This window comes from Bombus affinis, chromosome 6, assembly GCF_024516045.1.
Source record: "Bombus affinis isolate iyBomAffi1 chromosome 6, iyBomAffi1.2, whole genome shotgun sequence".
In the NCBI taxonomy this organism is placed as follows: Eukaryota; Metazoa; Arthropoda; class Insecta; order Hymenoptera; family Apidae; genus Bombus; species Bombus affinis.
The window spans coordinates 1385807-1399376 of NC_066349.1; the positions used below are offsets into that span (position 1 = coordinate 1385807).

Consider the following 13570-nt stretch of genomic DNA (forward strand, 5'->3'; position numbering starts at 1 on the left):
AATAGAAAAACCCAGTTTCAGGGAGCAGTCGTACGGAAATTCTATTGTTTCTTAATCTCGATTGATTTTTGAATTATCAATAGATAATGAAGATTAAGCAAATTTATTTGCCCCTAGATGTAGAAACTATAATCGTTTCGCCATTTGGCTTGATCATATATTTGCAACTTCCTAAAAAACTATATTCTTCGTCTACACGAAGACCATTTAAATATTATTGTAGACACTTTTATACCTGAAACAAACGTGCCATAAAGTTTTAAATGCTTAATTAAAAAAAAAAAAAAAAATAGAACTTTGTTTCAATTAGGAGGACACGGAAGCGTAGTTAGCGTCCGTGCCAATGTTTCTGGTTTCGTATCGTCGCTGTATACCGTATGTTATTTAAACGCGGTATTCAGACTTTTGTGCTCGAGCGGGAACATTGCGTCGGTTATATAACACACGTTAGATCGTGTCTAAGTGGTATCGGAAACTTAACCGTGTTTGTACTTCCATTAAGATGTCTGTTTGTCCTGTTCCGGAGATGGAGCGAGGTTTACTTTAGAAATGTAATTCAGAAATCTACAATCACAAAAGCCAAAAGCAAAAAGAAAGCATCGACAGAAAGAAAGTCGAAGGAAACCGATCGATATAGACAACGATCCACGTTTCAACGACAATGTGAACAATCACACGCTCCTATATTATCTTATCGATACCAATTTCCATTCCATCAGCATTGTAACCGAGGCAGAATTTCAAAGACGGCTGAACGTGACCTTCCGAGCGGAATCCAAACGATCGCGGTAGCGCAGTTGCCAATGTCATTGACATTGACGAAATCTCGGGACCTGATCGGAACCTTTTAGAGCAGCCTGTACGTTACGTTGGGACCGTGGCTTGTCATGTAAGTGTTACATGTGCACTTTCTTCCAAGGAGAGCGAGCGAGATGATTGGCAGCGGAGAGAAAGAAGGAGAGGACGATCGCGTGAAAGTTGCGGCTTGAGCAGGATTATGGCGGTCGGCGCCTCCACCGCGCCGGATCCAGGTAACAGCCACCTTCCTACGAGCAACTTCCTTCTCGCATTGAACTTGCGCCTCTGCTCTGTCAAGGAAAGATCCTGACCCGGAATGCGCGCAGGAACCACCAAAACACGATTTCACAATCGTGACGTGTCGCTGAACTTTCGGACTCGGCCTGTTACGTTCGACGTGATACTTTCTTTCCGCTTTTTCTTCCTCCTCCTTCTTTCCCTGCCACTTTTATCCATGCAACGTTGTTACGGTATTTAAGTCTCGATAGAACTTTTTAGTTGATGGTGAATGGCCTTTATAGGTTATTTGCTGTTTTTTTTTTTCATTCGAGACGTTTTTACCTTAAATCGATCTACTTTGGGATTCTACGAGTCTAAAGATATTTACGCTCTTTCTATAATATAAACGAGGAAAAATTATCCTCTGGACTACCTTTAATCTTTCGATCTTTTCTTCAAGAACTTACAAGTCTAATTTCTAGGGTCTGATTTCTGATTGCAAAATTACTGCACCAGACGATATTACGGCAGTAGGTGTTATCGAACTCGAACAAGGGAATCAAACGAATCGAGAACGTAGAGTAAAATCGTAAAAGAGAAAAACGATCGTTTGAAAATTTCGCGTTTTCCACGCTTGTGTATGTACGAGTGTGATCGCATGGTACGCCACTAATCGTTGTTCGTCGTGAACCGCTAGTTGGTTCAGTTACGAAACGAGATATACTGGGATTACGAAACGAGAGGTCGTAATATCGCGCGGCGATGTAGGCGATTCGATGCCGAGAGCTCTCCGCGCGTACCGTTAGATTTTCTCCGCGATCATTGTCACACTTCTCGAACGATACGCCCGTTAACCCTTCATGCTCTCCGTATCCGCTTAAAGCTCCTCGATCGTAATTCCACTTGTAAATGGAAATTGTAATTTTTGAAATAACAAATAGCAATTTCACCGACGATGTTAATATTCTTTAGATTTATGGGAGTTTTGAAAAACGGATATTTATTTATTTACGGAATATCTTTTATTACTTGATAGTTCGCGATGTTCTCCTAAGGACTATAAACATAATAGTCTTGAATTACGGAGATACCTCAGCAAGCGGGAAATTGTCAATCGCGAGAAAATTCTTCGAGAAAAAGTACATTAGTCGACAACCTAGAATTTCTACTTTTCCGTAGATGTTGTAAACTTCTGTGAGCCTCGCGTTAACAACAAATTATCGAGTTCTAGAATGGTAAAAACCAAAGAAAGTTTCACGCGGGCAAGTCAAGAGAACAGGTTCGGTTCGATCGGTTTTTCAACGATGTCGCCATCGACAGCAGCTAGAAACACGACAAATTTCACGGGGATCTGTCAATCCAGTTTGTATCGTGATGTTGAAGCATAGTCAAAGTACAACGTCCTCGACAGGACCTCCTACATAGCATCGAATCTGTTCGTAATTTCTTCTATTATTCTCGAACGAACGCGGACCGTTCGCGTTGGAAACATGCAAACAAACGAATGTGAGAACCTATGCGATAACGACTGGGAAAAGGAGGAAGCGTAAAATCGCGATCGATAAATAAACGATCCACTATGCTGCGAACTGTGGATCATAAATTACGCGCGCTATGACAATGTTTGAATTATTTTTAAATCTTCATAACCACGTATTCCGGCTGACTGATTTTTCCAATTTCTGGGATTTCAAATTTCTAAGTTTTCAAACTTCCATATTCTACAATTTTCCAATTCGAATTTTTCAATTTCCGAGCGCCGATTTTTTAAATTATCCAATTCCTCGATAATCCGAAATTTTGGTTCCTAAACCTTTCAAGCTTGAAATTCGCAAATTTCCAAATTATCCAATTCTATATAAACTAACGATTATGCGATATCACGGTTCGATTCACTCGCGTTGAACCAAAAATTTATCAACTAAAGATTCTGCTTTCGAGAACATTCCAACGACCGTCTATTTTCGACGTATTTGGAAACGTTGAATTCGAAGCAAAAGGAAGAGAGAAGAAAAAGTGGACAGTAAATAATCTTATGTTCGGCTTTTTGCGAAAGATGCAGCATCGTGGAACAAAGTGTTGGAATAACTCGTAGTCGAGGCTAGTCAGTGAAGCGTCGCATCCCTAGCTAAATACGCCTCGCATGGCCGCCGAGGGAGGCAACTTTCACGTACTTATACAGTAATGGCAGCGCGTTAAATGTAATGCATCGAGCCTGGTCTTACCTCACTCCATCATTTCCAGCGGACTTTCCTTCGCGTCGCTTACTTATTACCTTTCTAACTGCCACGCCGGTTGAATTTCTTCGCGGAAGTTTGACCGTGACGAGGTTAAGATCCCCTCGACGCTTTTTCCGCCGAGAAACTACCTACAAGTCGATTCAAAATCTTTTACGATAGAAGGTACCTCGGTATTGATGGTACAAATGAAAATTTGTCTAGGACATGTGAGTTTGACTAATTACCAGCTGGGCGTGAATAAACAACCAGCAGAAGACGATAGACGATATTACATGCGTAAGTAAGTGAAAAAATATGCGTAAATAAGCAATAAAATTCTTCTCTTTAAGGTACACACGTACTTAATCAATTTTCTAGTTTCATTTTCTCAGAAACCAGAAGCGTTCTATGAAAAATTTTGTTCTATATCTTTTTCGATTAATTGTCACGCGTAAAGCAACTTCCTATCGATTATTCCGAAATTAACCAAGTTCAAACACAGCTTGACAAATTTTCAGACTCGATTTTCTCAGAAACGAAACCTTAAATAAACAAATTTTATTCTATATCTTCGACTTGCTTTTTTATGTGGAATCAGCCCCGCCTCGCTTGCACCATCGATATTGGGACACCCTACGTGCATGTAGAACTAGAAATTTACATATTCTTTAATAAGCTGAAATGATAAATATAAAATTCCAATGGGTTCACCTCTTCTTCTAATAACCTAAGTAGATTATGTATCGCGTTTCCTGTTAAACCACCAGGTATTCTAATACTTACTATTCCATTGAAATGATTAAAGTAATTTTTCTGTCGTTGAATCGCTTTGTATATAAAAGAATTGCTGCGATCTGGTGCCTCGTTACACGAACGCGTTTTCTGTTGCGGCATATCGTATCACGAAATCTGCAGAAATAAGAATGTTGCTCGTGGAATATAGAACTTTTTCCATTGCCTATGTGTCGTTTCAAAGAAGAAATCATTGACAGTCGATCGTTTACACTTTACACGTAAATTTAAATTAGAAAACCTAATATGGTGACGCGATGATCTTTCAACTTTCAAAGCTTCGAAGATAAGCTAAACATTCTCTGGAACTTTTTCCGCTGGTGAAATTGATTAACATAAATTCTTTCGACCGATACGTGTCTCATCGAAAACGGTCTCGCCTGGTATCTAACGACCGTTGGTAAACATAACAGTACCGCAACCGCTTAATTCGGCACCTCCTAGGGATAGGGAGCACCGTTAGTCGACGAGAGGTCTTAACGATTTCGTTAAATCTATCTTTTTGAAATGTCCTTCCTAATACATCCTAAACTAATCCAGCCACTTAGCAAATACCAAAATCGAAGAAAAAGATCTTTTGCCTTATCGTCGAAATGAGTATTACTCATTGAACTTTTGAATTCTATTTTTGTTACTTTATGAACGCATGATATGATATAACTAATGCAATTAATGAAGACAATTTTGATTAATTACACAACTTGTTTCATAAATCCAAAAATTTTAAATTTAAAACCTTAAGTATACGATTTTGTACGAGTGCCCCGTATGTAAATCGAATTCATCGTTCCTATAAAAATAAATATTTTCTGGCACCGATATTTAATATCAACGGATCGTTGACAGTTCAAAATGTAAAACAGATATTTCGACGAAATGTTTGGAGATACAGCGAGCGTCGATTTGTTCGGTGGTCCTTTAATTCGCTATGAGTAGCAGGGTCGAGGCCACGGAAGACAAGAATAACAGCGGTACGTCTAATTGGGCTTCGTGTGCGACGGGCAAGGTAGTGACCTTGATCTATCTCGTAACGTTACGTCGCGTCACAAGGAACCGTACGGAACCCGTTTTCGGGCCTGTCCCGTTACGTCCGCTGACAAGGAACCAGGTGTTTCGCGTAACAACCGACCACGTGGTGGGAGGCAAATGAAATCGTTCATTGGTAAGCCGCGTTCTGGGAATTGGGCCGCTTTGTGAACATCCCAGATTCAACATTCAACTTACAATTTTTCGTTCCTATCATTTAACGAGCTATTCTTACCCCTTTACAGAAATTTGATCGTTTCTACTCGAAATCGACTCCTAAATCTTTGCTTCTCGTTTATTAAATTATTGATGGCTAAGCAACGAAATAATACGAAGATCGCAAGGGAGAAATATTACGATAAATTCGTTTTTGTCGACTTTCCGATTTTTAGGTCACTCGACGGCTAAAAAAGAAAAGTAGCACTTTACTGACATATGAAAAGTAGAAGATTCGAAGATACGAGTCCAATCACCCATGACCTAGGGGACCAATCAAAGGTCAAATTCCTACCCCAAATGCGTCAATCTCGCCTTTGGCGAAACCATCAGTCTGAACACCCTGACCAAGCATGCTGACGATGATGATCACGGATGTCCTTGCCGCGGTTTTCCGTTCCGTGGTGGTGAAACGGCGCGGAACCCGTTTCGAGGCAGTCCCGTTACATCTATCGTGGAGGAACCAACAGCGAGAGAGGCGCACGGTACCGCGAGAGGATGAACGAATGAACGAACGGCGCGCAACGAATGGTAGGATGAGGTGGAGTTGGAGAGAAAAGGGGGTTAGTGGGAGGGGGAGGAACGTCGCGGAGCCAGTTTTCGAACGGTCCGGAGAAAGTGGTGGCTATACATTTACTGACCTACATTACCCTGGTTTCGTCCCCACCCCGAGCGACACCCACCCGTGAGCGTGCCGCCAGCGCACAAATTGTCCCGTTACACACCGGCCGCACGTACACGTCATCGGCGTGACCCACAAAATGACACCCCGCTGCACGTCCCGATCCTCTCGCCCGTAAGTTATACCCGCCCGACCACTGTCTTTTATTCCAAAATTATGTCACGCGACCACGCCGAAACCAAAGAGGATTCGCCGATCCGTCCATCGGAGATTCCGCAACGGAGATGAATATTTCAATGAGATTGGAAAGGTAGAGGTTGTATTTTGAAGTGAGAAATTTTGGTCACGTTGTGAAAGTTGGTTTATCTTGATTTAAAATAATGCGTGTATTAGATGGTGTCAGGAACGAGGTACAGACATCGAGAGCTATTTACGTGCCCGTACCTAACACATAGCTCTAACAAACATGGTCGCAACAGGCTCAACCAACGCACTGCAGTCATGCTGTACATGTCCAGAACGAAGTTCTTGTCAGTAACGAAGTACAGTAGGACTACGCTTGTCTGAGGTTTTTATTAAAATTTTGGGTTTTGACTGTATTAGAAATCGCGTGGCTACGGGCAGGAGCTGTTACGGCGTCGGAGAAAATGCGGATGAATCTAATGCGAAATCAGGAAGTCGCGAAAAATGTAACCATAGACCTCGTAATTCTGATTAATAAATTCGACGCAACTCAAGCGATAAAATCGTGCGATAAAGCGAATCTGAAGAAGTTTGCCAATGTAATCCCATCAACTTTACGTAATTCCTAACACAATCGAGCGAACAAGGTGTGTTCGTTATAATTAGAAGCGGAAGTCTCTGAGACAGAAAGAATTGTAGAAAAACCGGGATCGGAGAGCCAAGTCACTCTCGTTTTTTCCTCGCGGGCCACCGCGCCAAGATTGATTTTAATAACTATGCGACGCCGTTATCTGCTTCGGTATCGTGATGGCGATACAGCTAGGGAGCCTTGGCATTATTTTCTCGCTTCGCGGTAGGCGCGTTACTTAATCGAGTTATGAAACTCGCGCGTCGTACATTATCGACTAAACGGCAGATTAGAGCGGCGAAACGGAGAAGCGAGCGATCGAAATACGGACAGAACCGTCCCTGCTCTGCCCTACTCTCTTCCTATGGCATTTGCAGCGAATGTCGTCAATCGCAATCGTTGCTAGATTCCTTATGTAGCCTTTGCAACAAACTTTAGTTTACGTCGTTCTCGAGAGTTGGTATCGTTCGAAGATCATAGAAAAGAGCATGATACAGTAAAATATCGTTATTCGAGTCATTCATACATCATTCGAGTCATAAAATTCAACGTCAAATTGCGCGCAGAATAATCAAACTAAGATTATTGGCCAAAGAGATTTTCTAATCCATGCTTTCTTCGTAATTTCATAATTGTATTAATTTTAACCTCGTGCATTATCAATGTTGTAATCTTATTCTGTATCAAATCGTTCGACATATTCAATACCGAAAATGACAAACGTGATAATGATCGTGAGATAAATAAATTTATTCATCGATGGACTCATCCTGTATCACGATTGTGATCCGAACACAAACCGCAGAAGAATCGCACGACATAATCTCTCCTTTTGTTCTCTCGTGTCAACTGTGTAGGAGCGTATTTTCTTTCTTCTACCGCGAGGAAGCCACCTTTCGATTATCGTCAGCGTCGTCCTCGATGATGTAACGGTTCTGCACATTCGCCCTTGACCACTTTTTTTCCTCATATCTCGACTCCCGTTGCACCGGATACGACATACTTTCTCGCTTCTCTCTCTCTCTCTCTCCTTGTCTCTCTCCGTCCATCCTTTGGTTCTTCCTTTTTTTATTTTAGATGCAAATAACTCCTTTATCGCCTCTTCGAGCGTTCATGATTGGGAGAAAAAACGCCTCGCGGTGTGAAATGGGACGGTTTAACCCTTTGGCTTAACATACCTATCGCGCTGGCTACGTCGCAAAGGATCGAGAGAGAGACTTTATTAGGTCGGGACGGGGAAAGTCTTTTCGGTTCTCATCCATCCGACTTCTAATTTATTTATCGGTACACCGTACAGCGATGCTTAATTGACCGAACGAGCAGCCGTCATTTCGTTCCACTGCTCCGTGATCGAAGCGTCCCCGTCGTTCGCATTAAACTACGTTTACCGATGCTCTAACCGGGGCCCCCTTGCACAATCATTTCTATTCTAAGGAAAAGAAAATATCACCTAATATCGTCCTAAAGTTTTCAAGTTCTGTAAAAGTTCTTCGCCTCGCAACGCTTCGTTACAGTGCTAAAGAAACTTCAAAATGTTTCCTATAACATGCATAATATATTCGTAAAAAGTTTCTGTAAGCGTCTAAATATTTATGTCAGCTAGGTATACATACACCCGACGGATAAAGAAAATATCCTTCTTTTAGTTTTAATAGTTGCTGGAGAAACGAATAAAACGATAAGCAAAAAGATAAAAATCCACCTTTGACACGATTAAAATCAAAGTTGGAAAAAACAATGCAATCTAAACTCATTTAAGGAAACTTTCTAAATGACCGTGACACGATGGATCCTGGTAAAATCCCATCGATTTAATATTCTTCGACCACGAAAGAAAACGCAAAACCAGATGCGGAACAAAATACGATTCGTAACAGAGGTACGAGTTCGAGAATAAACCAGGAGCTCCGTTTCTTCGGGCAGTGTCGATTCCACGAGTGTGTCCGTTCCTGTTTCTTTTCTTCCGCCACGATGGGACATTGAACCACGACATCCGATTCGAGGTCGAGAAGAGAGTCGGGGGCTCGGGTAAAGTTAGAAGTTCTTGGCTACTCTCCCTGCCTTACCGCGTCGCGACGCGGTGTCGGATCGCCACTTTCTCCTGCGGTGAACGCAAACACCTCCGTCCAATCGATCAGCCGTCTTCTTCCTCTCTCGATCTTTCCTCCTTTCCTTCCTTCTTCGCTCCATATAAGTATTCTTCCTTCCTTTCTCCTTCGTTCATAATAATTGATTATTATTCATTCAGTTAATTGACAATTCGTACAATTCGCCATTAATTCGTTTATACGTGTTTTAAGAATTTGAATTGACCATCGTTTAAAATTCTTAGAAACGTCGTCCGTTTAGTTTCACAATCGATGAAGTTACAATTTCATTTTCTGTCGAGAGACAGAATAATAACAAATACGAAACACGGCATTTTATGAGAAACGGCAATGCATTGGTGTCACGGTAATTCTAAGCCTACCATTTGTTATTCAACTTGATTTTAATATTAAATATCATAATATCTGACAGAATTCGTATTTAGAGTTTCAGACACGTTCCAAAAGAATCCGTCCCAGAATTTCAATTCGTAAAACGATACCTTCCCATGCGAGAAGTATCTATACTCTTTTTCGATTTAAAACTCGATCACGCTTCAATTTCTCTCCGACAGAAATTCTATAGCAAAGTGCCAAGGGTCCCCGAGTCGAAATCATTGAGACCACGATAACAATCACGGCGCTAATTGGGCCGCATTTTCCATCAGTCGCGAGAAACGAAGCGAGCCGGAAAGTTGAAACGAAGGAAAAGTGTATATCCCCCGCGAAAAAGAACAGACGACAACTGGATTTTCTTGCGAGATTTCAGCCTCTGCTTTCACTCACGCCGTGTCTTAATTATAGAAATCACGATCGATGGGATGGAATGTCGATCACGCAGATTCAGGGTAATACGTTCTGTTCCCAAAGTGTTTCGCTGCCAGGGACCTTATCGAACGTCCTAAGATTGTCGAATCTGGGTCACAGTGGTTTGTTTCGTGCCCCACATCGTTTTTATCTTCTCGTGTCGGTGACATAATCGAGGCTACGGCTGAACGGGTCAATGGGTGCTGATAAGCGCACGATTTATGGGTGATAAGAAGAAAAATAGGAAAGACGCGAAGATGATTCACAAAAGCTATTTTCTAGATATTTTTTTTTCTATATTTCTTCTGGTGGCGAAAGATATTTACCAACGTGGAAATAGCGCAAGAAATTTCAGGATATTTCCAGATGGAGAAAGTTTCTTTAATTTATTCTATAACGACGATAAAGAAAATACGAAAATTCTGTTCAAATATCTTCGTTCACAGCTGTATCGCCTATCTTTGTCTATCGTGTTATGTTGTTTATTGGAACTTTTGGGTTTAACACGTGCCCAATCGTTCTTCCATGCTTCGACACTTCTCCACTAGGTCACATTCTAAATTTTCCTTTTTGTACATTGTACTAGATACGCGTCGATATTTTGAAAACGGAGCTACCGGTAAATCCCAAAATTTGTCCTGAAATAGAAACAAAGGAGGCGATGCATCGAAGTGACGGAGAAACGACGAAGCGACTGATCCACTTTGTCGTTCGAATAGTCAGAAGAATTCGATATTAGTCACTTTAAAGGTGGAAGTGGGATGATCACGACCTGGAAATCTTGCAGTTTATGTCGCGAGCTTCATTCTTCTTTCCTAAAATTAGAATACATCGACGATGGTTGATCGCTACTCGAATTTCCTTTTGTGGATTCATCTCAAACAAGAAAACTACGGAGAAAAGGTCATGCTGCGGGAAAAACACGTGAATCTCGCGTTGACAAATATCCAACTTTCGGTCGTTCGATGCTAACTTAAAATTATTTCTGATTTCGTGTCGTGAGACGATTCGGGCACGTTCCTGTTGGTGGCGAACGTATTGTTTGCCAGCCGAATTTTTTCGTGTTGTATCTCGATTACGATATTACGAAACAGTAATTATGTAATGGGTAGATTAGGTGATAAATGGAACGGAATGCGACAAGTTTACGAACTGGTATAAAATAAAGAAGACAAGAAGAAAAAGCCACAAGGAAGGAATAAAGACAAATAAGTGGGGACCGATATAAAGATTCTACTTTCGAGTGGATCTTGAAAATTGTTATTTTTTCACGCTGGATAGCATCTATCGATCGAGATTAGATGTTACATACGCTAACAATAGCACGATAATGGGTTCGAAGTACGAGATCGTTAACGTACTTTGATTTCCATGAGAATAATTATGATAGAATCATTCGAGAAGTACGTGATCTGAACAATCTCAGCTAAAACAATGACGAGGATGACGTTTCTCTCCCGAGAGACAATTTTGGACGGCAGCTGATCTGTCTCGATTCAACGTGATAAAATATCCCTTAATCTTTAGAGGCTGAATGAAATGTCACATCTTGCGAATTTGGTTTAGTATATTATAGTTAATGATATCTTCGCAATGTTACTTATGAACGTAACAATCAATTTACCGTTCATTTATCATAAAATTTGTCGACTCCTATCCATTAACACTTTGACTGCCACGTTGGAGCGCTTGAACTTTTTACGATTGTAAAAATTGTATGAAAATTGACAGTTAGGGCATTTTGAATATAACCGATAAATAGAAGATACTTTGAAATAAAAAGTGCCCCATTGAACAATGAAACATTTTTATTAGAACATCGATAAAAAAAAAAATGAGAACAAATCTTGCATCTATCTTGGTGCACTGTGTTTGCATCCATATCTTTGAAGGGTAATCTACGAATATTGTTATAAACACACCTTAGAAAATAATTGTAAATGCAGCTATATAATCATACAATTGAAGTTAAAAGTATGCACATACCTTACTATTATTAATATATAGAATGAGCAAATACTGTTTACTAATATGTTCTACACGTTCCGATAATGTATTCTGGACGTTTCGCCTATGACGAAATAACGAATGCGAATGGTTTGTTGAAATAAACGAAGTTTATGTTATAATATGTCGCTATCAACTGTTACCAAGGCGCCACGGTGGTCACCCGTGACCATCAATAAGATAAACGGACCTTTAGAATGTTGTCTTACATCGTCAATTTATTATTATTTTGCCATTATATGCTTTGAATAATAAAAATACTCCCGTATATAATAACGCCCGTTGCCAAATACATGCTGAAAGTTTACCAATTTTTAATTCGTACAATTGTAGCATATTCGTATTACTTCCAATTAATATATTTCTTTTCCTCGCAAGAGAAGGATATTTTAAAATGTCGGATAGATACTCTGCGTATCGATATATCGCTCCATCGTCAAACGTCAATTTTGGAGACCTTTCGAGTGTCTCGATAAATTAAAAGAAAGTGATCGATCGAAAACTTGATTTTTGTTAAACACGAGACTTCTGTTACGCAATATTTTTCCCTCTTGAAATGTTAATCGTAAAATCTCTCTAGTAATTATACTTCACCGAAAGATCGTTTAAGGTTCTATTTATTGCGATTAAAAATTCTCCGATAAAATCTCGAACTGGTAAGAAGCACATAATTCAAACTGTTTTCGATACAGCAACAGGTTAAATCGAATTAAAACTCCAAGAGGCTTCCTTATCGGTGCAATCACACGCGTAGCTCGTTCAATTAGTCGATCATCAAAAGTTTGATCGAACGTTACGATCGATTCACCGACGAATAGCTGGCCGATGATTGCGTCGATCGCAAAATCCGCGGCAACTAGCTGCTCTGCTCGTTACGCTCCGTTAGAAAGCATCGTGGAACACTCATCGTGGCCTCGTTGCCTGTCACGACCAAGACCAACGATCGAACAGATCAAGATTTCCGAGCAATTGATTGGAAAACTAATCGAGATCGCGTATTTGAGCTTCTCAATCTTGACTCGAGCTTGATTTTATTGGGTTTCTCGTAATTGTTCTTTTAACATTTTCTCAGATAACGTTAGCAATGAATCGAATTGGTAATTGAACGTAGAATATCTAAAATATCCTTCAAAATTTCGAATAACCAGAAACTATTTTCTGCATAGATTTAATGTATCGTGTAACAACTACTCTTTATGGAAAAACTTACATATACGATGAGTTTACATATACAACAATACGATGAATCTATTTGAAGATATTTATTATATCTATTTAGAAAATTTGCTACGATACAATGAATCTATTTAAAGATATTTATAGGCAGATTTTCCATATATTTGATAGATCAAGAGCAACTTCTGTAGCAACAAACTACTGTAACAGACCTCTATGCAACTTACCGTCACCAATTGAAAAGTAAGAAACTCGCTTCCCTTCGTTACATCACGGCAAACCCGAATCTTCGTCACGCTCTCGTCGATCCGCTTGCTTTCTTCCCGCTTTCCCTCGAGAGTAACGTCCAATGACTGAAATCGAGGGTCATGGAAGGTTCGAGACAGTTCATGTTACGCGTCATCGTTACAAAGTCTTCGATGCCCTGTTTAGACGATCGAAATTTGTTGGGCAACGATGCCGTGGCGACACGTAACGCTCAGCGCTCAGCCGGGTAACGAGGATAATATCCAACGAGGCTCGAAATACAGGCCACGATTAGAAAGGCCCCCGGTTTGACGCTGGAGCACAACATTATAGCCCGGTTCGATGGTGTTTTCGCGCGGCAGTCTAGTTTCAGGCCAAAGTAGGCCTCGTCGCTGCCTACTATCGTGCCACTTGACCCCGATACACCGCCGTGCCACTTCTCTTTCACCGGCATATCCTTCGTCCTTTCCCCTCCCTTCTACTCGCACCTCACGATCCTCAGTCTACTACCTATACATACATAACTTTGCGATAGGAAACTCGT

At 40.7% G+C, this 13570-nt stretch overlaps 1 protein-coding gene across 2 annotated transcripts in view; it reads left to right on the forward strand.

Moving 5' to 3' along the window:
• The window catches only part of LOC126917235 (one cut domain family member 2-like), a 216368-nt gene that overhangs the window by 135126 nt on the left and 67672 nt on the right, over positions 1-13570 (forward strand). The gene's annotated exons all lie outside the window — the stretch shown is intronic.